Source organism: Lithobates pipiens, unplaced genomic scaffold, assembly GCF_037356315.1.
Source record: "Lithobates pipiens isolate NorthernLeopardFrog02 unplaced genomic scaffold, aLitPip1_a1.2 Scaffold_28, whole genome shotgun sequence".
In the NCBI taxonomy this organism is placed as follows: domain Eukaryota; kingdom Metazoa; phylum Chordata; class Amphibia; order Anura; family Ranidae; genus Lithobates; species Lithobates pipiens.
In genome coordinates, this window is record NW_027507789.1 from 220,245,267 (window position 1) to 220,266,793 (window position 21,527).

The window sequence follows — 21,527 nt, forward strand, 5'->3', positions numbered from 1 at the left end:
GGAAAATCCGATTGTGTGTAGGGGGCATTATACTTACTGGGTCTATATATGGCCAAATGGGGACCATGCCATTTTCAATCTGGCATTTGTTATAAAAGCCTTAGGCCGCGTACACACGGGCAGACTGTTCGCCCAACTTTGTCCGCTGAACAGTGTTTGGGCGGACAGTCCGCTCGTGTGTGGGCTTTCAGCGGACAGTTTCAGCGGACAGTTGGACGGACAAGGTTTTTCGGAAATTCCGAAAAACTGTCCGCTGAAACCTTGTTTCAGCGAACAGCCCGCTCGTGTGTAGGCTTGTTCGTCAAACAAAGTTGCGCGCATGCTCAGAAAGGATTTTCACGCCGAAAGCTATAATGCAGTGTATAGGACGTCGTATTTTTCGTCCCGTCGTACGTGCTGTTCACGTCATCGCGCACGGTTTCAGCAAACTGTTCGTTCGTCGTGTGTGGGCATGTCCATCCATGCTAATTTTGAGCGGACTGTTTGCTGAAACTGTTGGACGGACAAAGTTGGGCGAACAGTCCGCGCGTGTGTACGCGGCCTTATGCATTGACCATTGTGATCCCCATTCTAAGGTGTAATATACAAATTTTTAATTATGACTATATAGATGTATTGGAATATTTAACACATTAGACACAGTAGTGGGATTTGTTTGTAACGTTCTAAACATCTCACCACATTTATTCTTTTCAACACTTAAATCCCCCCTTATCATCATGTCTCTTTGAGCACTTCATTTTGATTAGGTTCTTTCCCCTCCTTTCATCCCGTGGCCCCCCACATTAGTATTCATATAACATTTAGTCATTTGCACTTATTGCTTATTCATCCATTTCACATGTTCACATCCCACACTTCATTCTATCTCATCTGGTCACATTGATTTTGGTTTTGTTGTTTTTCCACAAGGATTATTCCCCCTTCTTTATCCTACTTTTGATTATTTCCCATTCACACCGAACACTCATAACCCTTCCCTTTCACTAAGTCACATGGTTTCACATGCTCATCATCTCATTTACTCATATTCACATTTCAATCCACATTTTAGTATTTAAGCAATACTTGTTAATTTATTCAGTACAAGACATTTTTTGACATTTGTGATAATTAATACATTATAGATTTTTTCATCAATACAAAAGATTATTTTTAGTCCTCAATACAAGTACATTGTAAATAATTAGATATTTATTGGGACCTCTGCTGAAGGTATCGGGATTTTCCTCTTTTTCCGTTCTTCCTTGACCACGCACGTCGAAACACGCCGGGAATTTGCATATCAGATAAATAGCATATACTGTTGTATGGTTATATTATTGTAAAATTGAATGGTGATACATATCTCTGACCGCCGGAGCTCATATTTTAAACATTTATGTGTTTATGTCTTGTTGCTACATTTTCAATAAAAATCTTTTCTAAATCATTTTAAATTACTGTAATTTCACTGCGGAAAAACTCCACTGGGGGAGACTTTCCCATATCGTCACCCATTTGGGGCGGCAGCAACTATATCACTCACATTCATGTGTTCTTCCCATGCTACAAGGGGCGTAACATAGGCAGGCTAATTCCAATCAGAACTCAAAAGAATGCAAACATGTAATGAAAAAATTATTAGTGCCGTGTGCACAATGAGCGCACTGTGCAATACATAGGCAAAGCATATAAAATAGAATACAATACAGAGTTTACAATTTCCTTAACAGGACCTAAAAAACACACAGGGCCCTTGTCAGGTCACCTGAGGCCAGGTAACAGATGCACACTATTGGGGTTAGGAGCGCACTGCTAAGGTTGTAACTGCTGCCTATGGAGCTCTGGGTGGTTTAGGAAAGCAGCCCCACCTGAACAACATGGACCAAACAGGAAGTTAGCATGTAAGATTCCTCAGGGCGCAGAAGAGCCAGCAGGTTTTCACCAAAGCCTTGGCTGCAGCTGACTCCAGGTTGCGGCCCCGGGGTCTCTCAGCTCATGCTCACGGACTGGCTCTGGTGGACAGAGTGGAAGCAGCAGTTCAGGGTTAAGCACAGGATAGTCAGGAGAACAAGGCAAGGTCGGGGCAACTAGCAGACAGGGATGGTCAGGAAGGCACTCCAAGATCAGGTTCGCTAGCAGACAGGAATGGTAAATAGGACACACCAAGGTCGGTACACGGAAGGCAGAGATAAACATACAGCAGGCCGCCATACTAGAAGCCTAATCAAAACTTGCCAAGGCTGGGTTGCAGTGCGTGGGGTTAAATAGTGTTTGCTGTCGAGAGGCTGGGGTGGAGCCATGCTGAGAGCTCATACTTAAATGCCCAGGTGTCTGGGCACGCTCTCTAGAGCTGAAACACAGACCTGAGAGGTAAGCAGATAGTCAGAGCATATAACATTACTGCAGTTTCATAACAGCCCTTCTTGTGTAGGCAGCACATCACAATGCACAACATATGTGTTGCGCTGCCATCCACAAAGAATGACACAGGAATTTACTGCATATGATCTAACAGTAAGGTCTGTCTTTTGTATTAACTTGGGCTTAAAGTGGCCATGTCAAAAACTGCTTGGAGGCATCTGTTACAGAAAAACACTGGAGAGAGAGGCACTAGTAGGGGAGGATCTAAATACTCTCCCAGCAGCCAACATCAGGTGGAAACTGATTATTGGGATCTGCTGAGGGACACCTGCTGGTGGATACCAAAAATACAACCTTGGGCTCTGGGAAGCACAGCTCCACCAAAGGGTGATCCAGATCCTGAGAACTTTGGCCCTACTTCTCCTTTAAAGAGGTTTAAAGAGGTTGTAAACTCTTTACAACCACTTTTTACTACAGGTAAGCCTATAATAAGGCTTACCTGTACCTAGCCTGGATATCTCCTAAACCTGCATGGTTTAGGAGATATTCCCTGTATAAGCATTTGCCGACGTCATCAGCACATGCAAACTGAAGCAACGGCACATTTGTGCCATTGCTTCAGCTAGTATGCTGTTGCCGGCAGCTCCCGCATGCATGCATGGCAGTGACGTCATTGCGGCTCTGGTCAATCACAGCACCGGAGCCCACTCCAGGAGTGATGTCGCTGGCCAGAGCGGTGTATGAGGACCGCTGCGGGGGCTTCAATCTAAGGTAAGTGATTCAAAATGAGTTAGTATGCTATGCATACTAGCTCATTATGCCTTTGTCGCAGCAGGTTTTTTTTTGCAGGGGGGTTGGTTAGTGGGTTTACAACCACTTTAAGGTCCAATTCACATGTTTGTGATCCCTTGTGGTGCATTAATGCATACGTGGTCACACATTATAATAAGGCAGCCCCTTCGTGCTCCCGGTTTGTCCTATTGGTTACTTTCCTCAGCTCCCAGGCCAGACATATTTGGCCGAGTCCCTGGTACGCGCTGTTGCACGTTTTAGTTCATACATGATTCATTTTAGGTACGGCCAGCAATCCTCTAGTTATTCCAATTTCCCTTTGTTGGTTGATACATTAGACTTAATGGTCATTTATCCCTTCCCTTTTAGAACATGGATGGATGGCTCCTGATGCGTGGATACGAAATGCGTCGAGCCTACCTTGATGCATCCAGTGCAATCGATATTCTAAATGGTTTCACCAATATGTTTTTATCAGACTATATTCTGCCTTATACCTAATATGCATATTTGTTACTGTCAAATGCCATGATATTAATAATTTTTCCAATGTAATTTTGACAACTGTACTATGCATGTTATGCTGTGTTATGTCATGCCATTTAATGTTTTAGTAATAAACATATGGATGTTTTTACTTACATGATTAGTTTGGTTTCACCACACACAACTTATTCAAAGTCCCAAATTTCCCTGTCTTATGTTGCACACAGCACAGGGGTGGAGGTGTAAACCTTCCCTTACGTCTCACTCAAAATCCCAAATGTTCCCCCCTTTCTCTTCCTTATAAAAGAGCTGCCAATTGACCTAAAAACACATAGGGCCCTTTTTTTTGTGAAGGCAGCACACCACAATGGACAACATACTGTATGTGTTGTGGTGTGTTGTCTGCTGCCCTCTACTGTAACGTGTTGGTCTGCCATCCACAATGAACGACACAAAAATGGACCGCATATGAAGCTGGTGTGTTGTGTTAACACACAGTAACAGGCATTGCCACAACTCAGAAGTGTGAATAGAGCCGCCGTCTTCTTCTTTAATGATCTAACAGTAAGGTCTGTCTTCTGCACTCACTTGAGCTTAAAGTGGCCATGTCAAAAACTGCTTGGAGGCATCTGCCCTGGCCTCATGGTGGCCGAAGCTTCTTTTTTTTTTTTGCAGAACCGAATACCATGTAGCCCACATAATCCTGAGCATCAGGACATATCTACATCCTATTTTAAGACAGAATAAGCCTCATATATTTCCTCTGGGAGGAATGTTAACAAAAATAAATACAAGAAAAAGAAGACATTGACAAAAAAATTTCCACTTGCCTTCAGCTATAACATTTGTTCATCTTTGTTGTGTCCCGATGACTTATCTGCAACAGATATGTGAAAGAAAAGACGTCATTTGGCTAGGCATGTATAGCTGTCAGAATTAATTCAATGCTCTACTTCAAATGCGAATAAACAAGGAGAATGAAAAAAAATAAATGCTCGTTTGATATTCTTTTGTAGTATTTCTTCTTTTTTTTTTATTGAAACAAAAAATACGCACGTCCTTTGATAAAAAATGCATGGCTGGAATAAAACCTTAACAATATGGAGATAGGAATTATTATTTTAAAATGGTTAAATAAATAAATAGTTGCTTGTTATTATGTTTTGGCTGACCTGTGGAGTCAACTTATTGTGGGTAGTAAAATTCTGGCATGGTTATCCACTTGCCGACTGCAATACCTTTACAGGGCAGCCATCAGAAATGTTGGGGCCGCTTACACAGCTTTAGGCCAGGGCTCAACCACCCCCCACCCCCGGGCCTGACCACCAACATTCACCAGGGCCTACCCACTGGCTGTCCCACCAAATCCGACTGCCCCATATATTCAGCAAAGAGACAGCCCAATCCAGCAGAGATATCCCCATATATTTAGAAAAAATGCATCCCAATTCAGCAAAGAGACAGCCCAATCCAGCAGATATATCCCCATATATTTAGCAAAAAGATATCCCAATTCAGCAAAGAGACAGCCCAATCCAGCAGAGATATCCCCATATATTTAGCAAAGAGACAGCCCAATCCAGCAGAGATATCCCCATATATTTAGCAAAAAGATATCCCGATTCAGCAAAGAGACAGCCCAATCCAGCAGAGATATCCCCATATATTTAGCAAAGAGACATCCCAATTCAGCAAAGAGAAAGCCCAATCCAACAGAGATGTCCCTATACATTTAGCAAAGAGACATCCCATTCCAGCAAAGAGACATCCCTGTATAGCATAGAGACAGTCCAATCCAACAAAGGGACAGTGACTGCCCAGGCCCGCATCCAGCAACACTGGAAATCGATTTACCAAAAATAAACTTGCCTTTAGTCCTTAGTGGGCAGCCAGGCAGACAGGCTAGACGCAGCGCAGCTCTTCCACATAGCTGAGCTGTACCCAAACCAGGCTCTGGTCTGCAGGGAGAGGTGGACTGCAGATGATATCACTCTGCCTTCCCCTCTCTCAGGCTGCAGCCAAATCTAAGTGAGCTGTATCGGGTTACTCCGTGGTTGCCCTCCTAAAGCAATAGTATACAGAAAGTGTTTCTCCGTCACTGCCTTTTGCGCAGGTGCTGAAATGGTATTCCAGCACATTCCGCCAGAAAAAAAAGCCCTGGCTGTTACTATACAGTAAGTTAACAACTCATTGGTTTGAGGGCCTGGGGCCGTAGCTACTAGTTGTACTTGCTACTAAACAGCAGTAACAGCTTGTTAGTTGGGGCCAGGGCCCCTCGGGATGCCTGGGTCCCCTACATGCGTATGGGTTGTCCCTCTCTGATGGCAGCCCTGTATATATATATATACATTGTGGTTTGCAAGTGGTTGAAGCTATCAGTCATAACCCCAGTATTATTGTTTTTTTCAGACGGCAGGAAATCGATCTGAGTGGCTCATTAGCCACTGGATTTCTTTCCGAAGCAGCAGGAGGGGGCATCCCCCTGGTGCTCACCGGGGTTTCTCTGACTTCCAATTTTTACCGGCGCATCAGAGAAACAATCCTATGGTGCGGCCGGCTAGTCACAGAGGCAATCAGAGACTAGACTGTCTCTGATTGCCTCTATGGCCTTGGATGGCTGGAGCGGTGCTGTGATGTCACTTCTGGTCTAGGGCGGAAGTAAATCTATTTTTTTTTTTTTTTTTTTTTAAACAAAAGTTATTTTTTTTTTAATCCTTTGTTTTTTAAGGTAAAGAGATCTGAGGTCTTTTTGCCTGCCATCCTTATTTCTATTACAAGGCATGTTTACATTCCTTGTAATAGGAATAAAAGTGATAAAAAAAAATAATTAAAGAGATAGTGTAAAAAAAATGATATAGATAAGAAAAAAAATGTTCATATCTCTCTGTCCTCGCACGCAGAAGCGAACGCATACGTAAGTCACGCACGCATATGTAAATGGTGTTTGCACCACACACGTGAGTTATCGATGCAAACGTTGTAGCGAGAGCAAAAATTCTAGCACTAGCCCTTCTCTGTAACCCTAAATTGGTAACCTGTAAAAATTTTAAAGTGTCGCCCATGGGGATTTTCAAGTACCGTAGTTTGTCGCCCATTCCACAAATGTGCGCAATTTTAGCATCACATCTATTCACTCAGCGTTTCATCTTTCATATTTTGCAAAAAAGTTGGGCTAAATATTGTGCTTTTTATTTTATTTTTATTTTATTCATTCAAATTTATTTTTTACCCCAAAAATTGTGTTTGAAAAATCGCTGCGCAAATACCGTGCGACATAAAAATTATTTTAATGTTTGGGGGTTATAAGTAATTTTCGAGAAAAAAAATATTGATTTAAACTTGCAAACAAAAAGTGCCAGAAAAGGAAAATAAAGGAAAATACAGAAAACACAAACGATGTCATGCTTTTTTATTTTCTGGTAAACACGATATTATATAATACAAAAATACAATTATATACATATTTAAAAACCAGCGTGTTTCTCACAAACCCCAGAAAGTGGTGAAAATAAAGGAATCTATCCATCTGTAGGGGCCATGGCGTTAGTTGGCTGCCAGTTGGAAGACTTGAAGTTAATATCCATTGTTACATCCGTCCTTCTGTTGATCCATCTGTCCACATCGATTTCGACTGGCTTGTAGGGCTGTATTGTCCTGCGTGTTTATTTATTGTGGACGCTTGGTCAGCCAGGGGGGCACCTGAAGCGCCAGAAATTGTGCCCACGTTCAGTTTCTTGGTTCCATTTCCCGCTGAAGTATTACGTTTAAAAAAAAAAAAATCTAACGGTAAAGCAGGTTGCTGTGTTATCATTTTGAGGAATAGAAATGACTAAATGTAACCAATTAACCCCTTTACTTCTTACTCCTATGTTTTTAAAAAAATTTTGGACTATAAGTTTACAAACCAAAATTTATCAGCTTTTTCGTAATTCTACTAACCAAATTTTCATTACAATTTGCGAAAACTACATTCATCATCTATTTTCTAAACCAAAACCACTGAGATTACACCACATCCCTAAATTGGAAAATATTAGAGTTTGTTATGGTATTTTTAAGGTGCGTCTACTAGGAAATAGATCATAGAAAAAAATGAAAAGAGAGACATTTTATTTAAACATAAGTTAAAAATGATATAAAAACAGTATCACAGCAAGTACATATAGTATGGTCCTTATGGATACAGCAAATATGATGTAGTTCCCAGCATGTTTCGTCCTCAATCTGGGTTTCTTCAGTTCCCCCTGAATTTGTTTCAGTTTGAAGTGCTTACATTTTTCCACATTAGCACATACACATGAAGTTTTTTTCCCTATTTTATTGTCAGTTCTTTATACGATTGGCTTGTCCTGGAAATTTTGAGTCCCCGTGGCGTTATACGTTTCAGCAAATTAAATTTTTTTGGTCCCTAATTGCCTCCTATGGTCACCTGCAGTCCTTGGCTTGTTGTGGCCTTTGTAGAACCTTTGAATCTCCACTGATTGCAACTTTTATACACTTGTCCTAGATTTTGGGAAGGCTTATGCTCTAAGTCAGGGGTCTCCAAACTACGGCCCTCCAGCTGTTGCGGAACTACACATCCCATGGGGCATTGTAAAACTCTGACATTCACAGACGTGACTAAGCATGATGGGAATTGTAGTTCCTGAACAACTGGAGGGCCATAGTTTGGAGACTCCGGCTCTAAGTGGATAGCATCCCCTGAAGAAGCCCTGATTGAGGACGAAACATGTTGGGAACTACATCATATTTGCTGTATCCATAAGGACAATAAAATATGTTTTTGCTGCAATACTGTTTTTATATAATTTTTTTACTTACGTTAAAATAAAATAAACCCTCCTTTAAATTTTTCTCGGATCTATTTCCTAGTATACGCACCTAAAAAATAAATCCCATAACATACTCTAATATTTTACAATCATCATCTGCTTTCTAGCAATCTTTCATGGAACAGCTGAGTTGAAGTCTCAAGTCTGCCCCCTATTAGCTTCAAATGGGATATATGAAATATATGTGTACATGATTGAAAACATTTTGTATGTTGGCACTGAATATAAGTAAATGAAAGCAAAAAAGCAGTACTATATCACATGTACATCTAAAATAGGTTAGACTCCCTTTAATGTAGGTCCTGGACTGCCATTGCTTGAGCTAGATAATCTATATCGAACTTATGGGCTCCACTGCCTTGTTGGTCCATTAAGTTAATGATGCTGATCACCCCTTCTCAGGATGCTCCATCCTACTCTACAAACACATATATAATTGCATGAAAGAACTGCAATTATATCACATGCCCTAATGTACATGTGGGAGGGAGGCCTTTGCGTGTTGGCATGGAAGTCCGCAGATTACAGATATGCAAAACATCTTAAGAGCTCTTCATTGCTTTTCTGTCCTTGACAATAACAGACGGTGAGAAAATAGGGATCTATGGCTAAAGGGTTTGCCCACCAATGCCAGAGATCAGAATTTGAGTAGATTCAATTTCATTATAGTCCAACATTGAAAACATGCTTACAGCAGGAGCGTGCACAGGAGGCACGCTGCCTGGGGAAACGCAGACCCTGACTGACTCTAAAACCTAACTGATGTCAGATCGGAGGGTTAAACCCTTATTGGGTAAAATACGGCGGGTGCCCTGACGCTATAAAAAAAATCTAGCTAACCTGCGTCGCTCGTGACACTTATACAGCGATCACTAGTGACAGGGGGTGGTCAAGGAGTTAAACTTTTATTAAGGGGGGTCCCTAGACCTATCTGGACCTACCACAAATGACCCTAACACTGATTAGTGTCACTAACACCAGTATAGCGATCAACAAAAAAATCTGATTGCTGTACTGGGTGACACAGTGACAGGAGGTGAAGGTGTTAACTGGGGGGGGGGGGGGGGGGGTGATCGGGGGGGTGGCAAGTGTACCTACGTGAACTGGTGTCAGAAGGGCCGGACTTACCATTGGGATTGACTGGGCTCACGCCCATGGGCCCCCCGCCCAATAGGGGGCCCCCTACTGATGGGCATTTAAATATCATTTTTTTCCTTAAACTTCCCTCCTAAAAGTTATTTTCCTTAAAATTCCCTCCTAAACTTGGGGTGCGTGTTATACGCCTGCATGTGTTATACGCTGATAAATACGGTAATGTATAGAAGGTAGGGCCCGAAAGTGACTCAAGCTCAGGGGCCCCCACCACCCGAAGTCCTGCCCTGGGTGTCAGTGTAGTGTTGGTACACTTAGGCCTCATGCACACGAGACGCAGGTGAAAACTCTGCTCAAAAAAAGCTGAAACGCACGTTTAGAAACGCGCATTTTGCCGCGTTTGCATGCCGCGTTTAGCCGTGTTTGCGTTTATAAGCGTTTATAAAGATAACATCATGTAGACCCTCCCCAAGCTCTCAAAGCATGTTTTTTTAACTATTTCTGCTATTTTGATCAGAGTGAGCAGCAGCAGCATAGAGAGCAGTTGTACACTTGCATTTGCCTCTCTTTCTGTGGTATATATTTTGAAATGGATCCCATATTGAATATATGTCAGGAAATGCTCCTGATGTTGCTCTTGATGAGACAGCAACGTCATCGCAAATTTCGTTAGAGGTCCAGAGTCAGAGCTCGTCGATATTGGACCCATCTGTTGATGGGACAGCGAATGTCCATTGGATATTTCACAAACATGTATGTGCAGCTGCGTACCGACCCCGACAAGTTTTTTTAATTTTAGCCGGATGTCCATTGTCACATTTGATCTGCTCTTAGAAAAAGTACGACCTGGTCTGACATTCATGGACACCAATATGAGAAACAGTGTGTCACCAGAGGAACGTCTGTTGGTAACGATCAGGTATGTGTATATATTTATAAAATATATGTATCTATAGATGTACAGATTCATTTTTTTCTCTGTCCTTTATTTTTTTTTAAATTAAGTCTATTTATAGCAAATTATCCAATTTTTTTAAATATCTAAAATTTTCTTGTGGCAACTTTTAAAATGTTTTCATTATTTCTAATATAAAACAATATTAAAATAGTTATTTTTTTTAATCTTAATATATTTTTTTATTCATTTTTTCTAGTTTCAAATTGTTTTATTAAAAAGCAAATCTATGTTAATTAGATTTTTTATAATTGTTTTAAATTTATTTGGCCAATTTTTTTATATATTTTTATCGTGAAATATGTATTGATTAATATATTTTAATTCTTTGCTGCTGTATATGGTAGTATAATATTTTTTAATGCCTTATTAAAATATCCAGAATCCTAACCCTAACCATTCATCCTAACCACTAACCCTACCCCTAACCCTAAACAATAACCCTAACACTAACCACTAACCCTAACCCCTTGTACACACGGTCGGAGAATCCGTCGGAATGTGTCCTATCGGACCGTGTCCTCGGATAATCCGACCGTGTGTGGTATGCATCGGACTGATTCCATTGGAATATCCGTCGGACCCAATTTTCCAACATGTTGGAAATATTTCCCGACCAACTGGGCCGATCGGACATACTCCGATCAAGTGTAGAGAATTTTGATCAGACCAAGTGCCACGCATGCTCAGATCAAATTCCTACATCAAAGCTATTGGCTACTAGCCTGAATGTAGTCCCATCGTAACGAAATTACGTCATCACGTTCTGAAAGATCGTTTTTTTTCGCCAACTTTGTCCGACCGTGTGTATGCAACAGTTTTGGACAAGATCCGACGGACAAAATCCGAGGGGCAAAATCCGACGGATTTGGTTGTGGAAATCTCCGACCGTGTGTACAGGGGCTTACACTATCTCTACCCCTAACCCTAACAGCTAACCCTATCCCTTACACTAACCCTAACCCTAAACAACCCTAACCCTAACCCTAATCCAACCCTTAATCCTAAACAATAACCCTAGCCCTAACGGATAACCACTTACCATAACACCCAACCCTAATGACCAAATTACATTGCCGCAGATGGTCACAGTTGACTTTGAGGCCATGTATCTCTGATGCAGAAAAGTGCATGACATTTTGCGACCTGACTTTGGGGCCCCCTATCTTGGGGTCACTTGGTGATAGGAACCTTAAATTTGGATATGTTGTAGTGCTAGTTCCACAGTGTCTGCATACCGAATTTGGGGTTCCTGGCAATAAGTGGCCCCAAGATATGGGCCCCCAAACTCGGGTCACAAAATGTCATTCTCTGATGCAGAAAAGTGCATGACATTTTGCATGACATTTTGCGACCTGACTTTGGGGCCCCCTATCTTGGGGTCACTTGGTGATAGGAACCTTAAATTTGGATATGTTGTAGTGCTAGTTCCACAGTGTCTGCATACTGAATTGGGGGTTCCTGGCAATAAGTGGCACCAAGATATGGGCCCCCAAATTCGGGTCACAAAATGTCATTCTCAGATCATATTTCTGAGTTTTCAGGTCCAAAAAATTGGGTTCCTTTAAAAACGCTTATAAACGCAAACGCGGCTAAACGCGGGTGCCGCGTTTAGCGTCTGAAACTTGGAAATTTTTGCGTCTGAACCCATTTTTTTGCTTCTGGAAAAAACGTGGTTAAACGCTACTGCATAAAAGCGTCAAAAAACGAGACTGTGTGCATGGACACATAGGATAACATTGAATGAGTTCAGGGGCAGTTGAAAAAAGTGTCCAACTGCATCTGAACACGCGTTTAACAGCGTCTCGTGTGCATGAGGCCTTACTGTGATATGTTCTCTCTCCTCGGTCTGGAACGGAAAAGACTGACACCAGGAGAGATGACATCACTTCCCTCGCTGTGTTTGCACTTACACGTGCAGGGGGAGGATCTCATTCGCCAGGAGCGATCACCGGGTCCAGGCCAGATTTCATTGGCCTGAGCCTGGGGATTGATCGGTACAAGATCGAATCCGATCATCGCAGCCACCACTTAACCGACTTAACATAACGGCGATTCGCCTGCCCGTGCCATTCTGCCGCAGTGAAACCCTCCTACCACTGGCTTTTCCCCCTTCCCTCTCCTGGTTTTCGCAGCCAAGGAGGGGTAACACCGACGGGATTGGAGGGATGACCATGCATCCATAAAGTACCAGCTCTCTCAAGTTGGCAATCCCCTCTCGCTTGTATTACTATTTCTGTATACTGATTAGTATTCGCAGGAGTCAGGCGTGCGAATTATAAATGTTGGTATGTTTGTAGGGTAAGCCTCAGCATGTTTATTTTGCCATGCAATTTTCTTACCTTTTATGTTGGAAAACCAATAAAAAAAATTCGAAAAAAAATGCAAATCAATTTATAACTATTTTGAAATGTGTTTTTCTAGATTTTTTTTTTTTTTGTTATTCTGTCTCTTACTGTTAACATAAATCTACCATTAAAATTATAGACTGATCATTTGTCAGTGCGCAAACATACAAAATCAGTAGGGGATCAAATACTTTTTTTCCCCTCTCACTGTAAATACAATTACAGAAACCCAGGCACTTGTGCCCTAGACATGTGCAATTAGTTTTGTTCCGAAAAATAGTTTTTTAACAAATTTCAACCAATTTGTTAATTCAGAAATGTCCGAATTAATGAAAACCTGTTTAACAAATTTTTCCAAATATCATAAATTCGAAAAATTTGGAAACCCGAAAATTTGATATAATAATTAACTAATAATAACTTAAAAAGTGGAACTTCCACTCATTTGTCTCCTCTCCCCCTGCGGTGCCACAATTGCCACCTTTCGGAGGGGAGGGGGGACAGGATACCTGTCTTTGACAGGTATCCTGTTGCCACTTCCGGGAGTCTGGGCCGCAGCCCGTGACATCACCGCGGGGTTCCCTCCTCCTCTCCGTCGTCAGACCAGTAGGAGAGAGGAGCGGGGCCTCGCGCATGCGCAGTAGGGTTCCCAGCGTTAAGCCGCAAGGATACACTGCTGGGTTCCCTCATCCGCAATGGCGGCAGCACCTGACAGATGATGGAAACATCAGCTGCTGTGCCAACAACGCTGGACTCCAGGACAGGTAAGTGTCCGATTGTTAAAAGCCAGCAGCTGTAGTATGTGTAGCGGCTGGCTTTTAATTTTTTTTTGGGGGGGGCGGAACATCGCTTTAACTACTACTATTACTTTTTTTTTTTTGGGGTCATTCGTTATGATGGCAATACATAATTTCGTAATTTAGAAAATTCGTAAATTAGAAAATTAGAAAACCCAAAAATAAGTAAGAAAATCCGAAAATTTGAAAGAACGAAAAATAAGAAAATTTGAAATGATAACTAATAATAATAACTATTAAATTATAGGTATTGGAATTTCCTTTCAAATTTGGCAGTTAGTGAACGTAACGAATACAAATTTATCCGAAATAACGAATGGCGCATCTAAACAAATGGAACGTAGCGCATTCATACTAATAAATAACAATAATTAATAATAATAAAAACGTATTATTATTATTATTATTAATTAGTTACGTTCCATTTGTTTAGATGCGGCATAATAATAATAAAAACTTTTTTTATTATTATTATTATTATTAATAATTAGTTCCGTTCCATTTGTTCAGATGTGACATTCGTTGTTTCAGGTAATCTATAAGTTCAGATGAATTCGTATTCATTACGTTCACTAACAGCCAAATTTCAAAGGAAATTCCAATACCTATCATTTAATAGTTATTATTATTAGTTATCATTTCAAGTTTTTTGTTCTTTCGAATTTCCGGATTTTCTTTCTCATTTTTTGGTTTTTCGAATTTACGAATTTTCTAACTTACAAATTTATGTATTGCCATTATAACGAATGACCCGAAAAAATAAAAAATAAAAAAACAAATGCAACGAAGATGAAAACAAGCAAAATTTTTTCGCCAGTGCGCATGTCTATTGTGCACACAAAGCCCTTGTCCACACGGTCGGACATTCCAAAAACAAAATCCGTTGGATTTTTTCTGATGGATTTTATCTGAAACTTGTGTTGCATACAACATTGGACAAAGTTGTCGGAAAATCTGATCGTTCGGAACGTGATGATGTTCATTCGTTACGATGGGAGTACGTTCAGGCTAGTAGCCAATAGCTTTGGTCTCGTAATTTGAGCAGAGCATGCGTGGCACTTTGTCCGATCGGAATTCTCTACAAACGATCGGACAAAGTCCAATCGGATCATGTTGTCGGAAAATTTTATATCCAGGTCTCAAACTTTGTTGGTCGGACATTCCGTCGGAAAAAGTCAGATGGAGCCCACACACGGACGGATTATCCGACAACGCTGACCGATCGGACATTTCCCGTCGGAATTTCCGACTGTGTGTACAAGGGCTAGAATACTTTACAAATGCTAGAGATCTTATTTAAATGAACGTGTTACTGAATCTAGAATCTAGAGGAAGGTTGTAGAACTGGCGTCATTAATAATGATGCCAAGCTTTTGTTTCGGGGGAAATGTGTCACAGAGATATTATGTACGTTCCTTTCATCTGTCAGCTGGATGGGAGTACGAAGGGGATGTGATCTGACACTGCCTTGTACGGAGACAATGTGCAGCATTATCGGGAAATATACAGTGTTTTTTTTTATATATGCCTGCGATTCCCAGAGCTTGTCAAACACCGTAATCATTGATGCCAAAATTGTCACACACTTGACACGCGAGTCACATGTGTGCACAAACCTACTTGTAACACGCGTCCCGCTTGCTATAAGACAGAATGAGTGATGCATTGGTTACATTTCCGGGCTTGTTCTACATTTACGGTTGCGCTCATAAGTTTACATACCCTGGAAGAATTTATAATTTCTTGGCCATTTTTCCGAGAATATGAATGATAACACAAAAACTTTTCTTTCACTCATGGTCAGTGTTTGGCTGAAGCCATTTATTATCAATCAACTGTGTTTACTCTTTTTAAATCATAATCACAACAGAAACTACCCAAATGACCCTGATCAAAAGTTTACATACCCCAGTTCTTAATACCGTGTATTGCCCCCTTTAACATCAATGACAGCTTGAAGTCTTTTGTGGTATTTATGGATGAGGCTCTTTATCTTCTCAGATGGTAAAGCTGCCCATTCCTCTTGGCAAAAAGCCTCCAGTTCCTTGTAAATTCTTGGGCTGTCTTGCATGAATGGCACATTTTGAGATCTCCCCAGAGTGGCTCAATGATATTGAGGTCAGGAGACTGAGGTGGCCACTCCAGAACCTTCACTTTATTCTGCTGTAGACAATGACAGGTGGACTTGGCCTTGTGTTTTGGGTCATTGTCATGTTGGAATGTCCAAGTACGTTCCATGCGCAGCTTCCTGGCTGATGAATGCGAATGTTCCTCCAGTATTTTCTGATAACATACTGCATTCATCTTGCCAAATTTCCTGTGCCTTTGTGGCTCATCCCCAAAACATCAGCGATCCACCTCCATTTTGTGGCTTTTTTTGTGACTCAAGGATCCTCTTTGATTTGTACATCATGGTCCATGGCATATTCCATCTCCCATCTAATATCCCATGTTCAATAAAGTTATGATGACCATCCCACAGGTGGCCTCTATGTGTTTCAGGTGTAATGAGCTGTTTTGCCCCTGAGCTTTTCCGTATGTTTTTCTTTATTGGAAACCATTTTCTGTCTAATCACTGATTGACTAATACATATTTACATGACCCTCTTGCAAGATAGTGAGATCCCTCTCCTCTTTGCAACCACTGAACCCCATATGTGTCCTGAAGAAGTGTACAACGAAATGCGTAGACGCATTAGGGCTCACACCATCTATTGATTTTTATCTGTATATGTGATTTTTATTATTTCTTTCATGTCTCTGGTCGTTATACTTTATGTATTTTTTCAATAAATATTGAGTAATGTTTTGTACTCCCAGTGTTTGTTGTGCTTTTAAAGCCCAACCATAGGTTTTCTTTGAATTCCTTTTTTTTTCTTTATTTCCCCAATATTTGCGGATGAGGCAATGTGAGTGCTTTTTCTTTATTTATTCATGATTTTCCTAGACCTCATGGATCACAATATAACTAACGAGGCGCTGCCATCAAATTGTATATGACCACAGAATCTAAAAACAAGGGGTCAAGTAACGAGTATCAGTGAAATACTAAAACCAGCAGATAAGGGGTGAAGAGAAGTGGGTGGAGAAGGGAGGCAAAAAGGGAGGAGCTATAGTTAGGCGAGGGAGGAAAAGATGAGCTTTCTTTTGGTGGTATTTGATCACCCCTGCGGTTTTTATTTTTTGAGCTATAAACAAAAAAAAGAGCACATTTTGCTATAATAAATATCCCCCAAAAATATATAAAAAAACTTTTTTTTTCCCTCAGTTTAGGCCGATACGTATTCTTCTACATATTTTTGGTAAAAAAAATTAAAATAAGCGATTATTGATTGGTTTGCGCAAACGTGATAGCGTTTACAATATAGGCGATAGTTTTATGGCATTTTATTAATAATTTTTTTTTTTACTAGTAATGGCGGCGATCAGCGATTTTTATCATGACTGCGACATTATGGCGGACACATCGGACATTTTTGAAACATTTTTTGGGACCATTGTCATTTATACAGCAATCAGTGCTATACAAATGCACTGATTCCTGTGTAAATGACACCGGCAGTGAAGGGGTAAACCCCTACGTGGCAGTGTAGGGGTTAAGTGTGGCACTAGGCAGAACGGGGAGATGCTTGTTTACTTTAGCATCTCCCCGTTCTTCCTCCCCGTGAGGCGATTGCGGGGAGGATCGGATACGCGTAGGTTCCGACTGATGCACACGTGATGGCACGGTGGCAAATTTAAAGGGACATACCTGTACACCCATTTGCCCGTCCGTGCCATTCCGCCGACGTACATCGGTGTGCGCCGGTCGGCATGTGGTTAAGATCAAAGATACAACTATGTTGGCGTCCCTTGCTAATTTTACATTGTATCTTTTTAAATGTAACTGCCTACTCCCAAATTGTCATTTGAAGTAAAACACATAGCCAAGTATTATTCTACACAATTCTTTTATTGTGCATTAAAAAAAGAAAACAAATAAAATTAGACATGCTATCTGCCAATAGAACTTAACCAAAAAGTGCATTCTATGCATCCAAAAATATAGAAAATATAACAAATCAAATCATTATTATTCAACCAAAAAAATGATGTCAAAGCAATAACTCCAAGACCAATAATAAATAACACGTTATCTCCTCCATGGCTGGTTGACGAACGAGTCCGTCGGACAATTCGATCTTGTGTGGGCTCCATCTGACCTTTGCTTGCCAAAAATCCGGCGGACTTTAGAAATAGAACATGTTTTACATTTTTCCACCGGAACTCCGCCGGAACGAGAAATCCGTTCGTGTGTATGCTAGTCCGACAGACAAAAAATGATGCTAGGGTAGCTATTGGCTACTGGCTATGAACTTCCTTATTCTAGTCCAGTTGTACATCATCACGTTCGAATCCGTCGGACTTTGGTGTGCTTGTGTGTGGCCAAGTCCGTTCATTCGGAAAGTCCGTCGGAACTCCGCCGGAAGTCCGTCGGAAAGACCGTCGGACCTAGTCCCTCGAAAAGTCCGGTCGTGTGTACGCGGCATTACACAAAATTAGCAGAAGGAGCCCAAAGGGCGGTGCTAAAGAGCAGAAAAAAACGTAGTACGTTCGTAATTGTTCGTAATTGTTGGCCAACATTTGTGTGGCCGGTTTGCATGCAAGACAAGTTTGAGCCACGGTCCTTAGGACAAAATTCCACGGTTTTGTTGGCCAACAATCCTATCATGTGCACGAGGCATTAGTCTTTTCCCTTCCATCTTTTCTTCCTGCCCATCCCTATTCAACATCAGTTTTCTCTCCCTGCTTCCTCTCTTCCTCCCATATTCCTCTTCATTAACGTTTTATTAAAGCCAACAGTAATCTTGAAAGAGATCCTCACATTCCCTTATTTATTGTAATACGGTGCTGATCATGTTTTAGAATTTGTGAAACAGAACCTTTTTTCTTATTTTATTATTCTGCAGCATATGTGCACACGGCAGTATACTAATTAGCCGTGCTGTATATCAATAACAGAAGGTGTAAGTGGAGGTGTTTGCGCAGGGAAGCATTGCCGATGGATAAGGTTCTATCTCTTCCTGTCCAGGTTGTCATGAGGCTGAGTGATCAGATTTATGAAGATTCTGCTAATTCTCCCCGCTGCAGCTCTCCGTCTTGGCGCCCGATGGCGGCGGTGCTGTACGCGCTCACGAGGCCAGGCTTGTTGTCGTGTGAGCGGTTAATGTAGCGCGTGATCGGTACAAGCTCATTTGGTGTTCAGAGAAGCAGCCAGACAGTGATGGAGGAGCAATATGAATAATAGTGTTTTATAGGAAGCAACCCAGCCGGAACTCGCAGGATCCCCAGATTGGCAGATTGATGAGTGTTGTTTTCATCCGTAACCGTGCAAAGCTATCAATTACCATCTATCCAACAAGTCCGAATTTAACCGGAGAGGAATTATCACCTCATATCTGCCAAATTATGTTTTCTACCTAATACAATTCAGTCTACTTAAAGGCCAACTACATGGTCTTCGTCTTTACTGCCCCAAACCCCATCTGTACACACCTCTAGCTACGTCCCCACCTAAAGTAAGACTGGCCATACACCTATAGATTATCCGCAGCTTTTTTATGGTCAGATGGAAAAAGTGGAACAGATTCCTTCATCTCTGCTGAACTGTGTGGATGGAAGAATCTTCCACTGGCCCAAGCTTCCATATCTTGCTAGTCGGCCCCGTTGGCTCTCACAACACCTGAACATTCTGATTGGGTGCAGGCGTTGTTTAGGTTGAGAGCCAGGGGTGCCGACTAGCAAGATACTGAAGATTGGCCCAGTGGGAGATTCCTCCATCCACATAGTTTATCATACATGGGGAAACCTGTTGCACTTTTTCCATCTAACCATAGAAAATCTGCAGATAATCTATAGGTGTATGGCCAGCTTTAAAGTGTATGGTCAAAATAAAAAAAAAATACATTAATTTTAACATTGAGTTTCAATTATTTCTAGCCTACTTTTATTCTGAACAAATCAGGAAATGTAAAAACTTTTTTTATACCAATATAATGCTGCGCTATTTATTTATTTTTTAAACGCACCCTGTCCCGCCGAGCTCGCGCGTAGAAGTGAACGCATACGTGAGTAGTGGCCGCATATAAAAACTATGTTCAAACCACACGCGTGAGGTATCACTGCGATCGTTAGAGCAAGAGCAATAATTCTAGCCCTGGCCCTCCTCTGTAACTTAAAACACGCAACCTGTAGAATTTTTTTAAACGTCGCCTATGGTGATTTTTAGGGGTAAAAGTTTGTCGCCATTCCACGAGCGGGCGCAATTTTGAAGCGTAACATGTCGGGTATCAATTTACTCGGTGTAACAATTATCTTTCACAATATAAAAAAAGAAATTGGGCTAACTTTACTGTTTTCTTATTTTTTTAATTCAAAAAGTGTATGCTCTCCAAAAAAAAAAAGTGCGCTTGTAAGACCGCTGCGCAAATACGGTTTGACATAAAATATTGCAACGACCGCCGTTTTATTTTCGAGGGTGTTAGAAAAAAAAATGTATAATGTTTTGGGGGGGTTCTAAGTAATTTTTTAGCAAAAAAACAAACAAATTGTTTTTAACTTGTAAACAACAAATCTCAGAAAGAGGCTCGGTTAAAATGGAGCAGCTTGTTTCTTATTTCTGTGGTCATGTGATACGACATCAAGAAATGTAAAAAGAAGAAGCAATCTTCACCACCCCTGTTCCACTTTCCTGAGTTCTTTCACTTTTTTTTCCTCCTGGAGTTTTATTGTCGACAAAACGACAACCACACAGATAGAGATGTCCCCTCAACGGCAATCCGATCTCGACAATTACTGACTGTTTTGAGGACGTGACTAAACTCTCTGCAGGCCAACACGCAAGCCACCCAGTTATGTAAATGAAACACTGACATAGATAAATCATGTTGCGTGGCGCTGCATTAGCTTGGCGTAAAGTCCGATGGCGTAAATAGGTAATAACGTCAGTAATTGCACGACACAGCCGCCTGAAACTGTAATGGGAGTGTGAAAAAGAGGAACGTACAATTGCTGAATCTAATTTTCTGAAGGCTGCAGGTAAATTATCAATGTAAAGGCCTTATAATTGCACCGATTTCATTATCTCCTGAAATTAGCACGGGATTCTAAAAGGTAATTCTGCTATACAGCAAACATTCAGGAATCAATGTAAGGATTATCTACAATAAATTGCATATTTCCTGAACCCTCCTCTGGACTTTGGCCCGTACTCCTGAATAGGGTTGCCACCTTTTCCTTCAAGTCAAACCCGAACACTTTAGCGGTGCACAGCAATATTTTTATTTATTTTTTGTATAAAATGTACATGGATTTTGCTAATAAATAACATTTGTAATCATATGATGTTAATAACAAGAGTTCCCCCTTTACATCAGAGTCCACAGAGTTCCACTTGTACATCTGAACTCGCAGAGTTCCCTTTCACTGTAAATGGGGGAACTCTGCAGACTCTGATGTAAGGGAGAACTCTGGGGACCCTGATTTAAGGAGGGGGAAACACTGAGAACTCTGATGTAAGGGAGAACTCTGGGGACCCTGATTTAAGGAGGGGGAACACTGAGAACTCTGATGTAAGGGAGAACTCTGGGGACCCTGATTTAAGGAGGGGGAACACTGAGAACTCTGATGTAAGGGAGAACTCTGGGGGACCCTGATTTAAGGAGGGGGGACTCTGTAGACTCTGATGTAAGGGAGAACTCTGGGGACCCTGATTTAAGGAGGGGGAACTCTGCAGACTCTGATGTAAGGGAGAACTATGGGGACCCTGATTTAAGGAGGGGGAACTCTGCAGACTCTGATGTAAGGGAGAACTCTGGGGAACCCTGATTTAAGGAGAGGG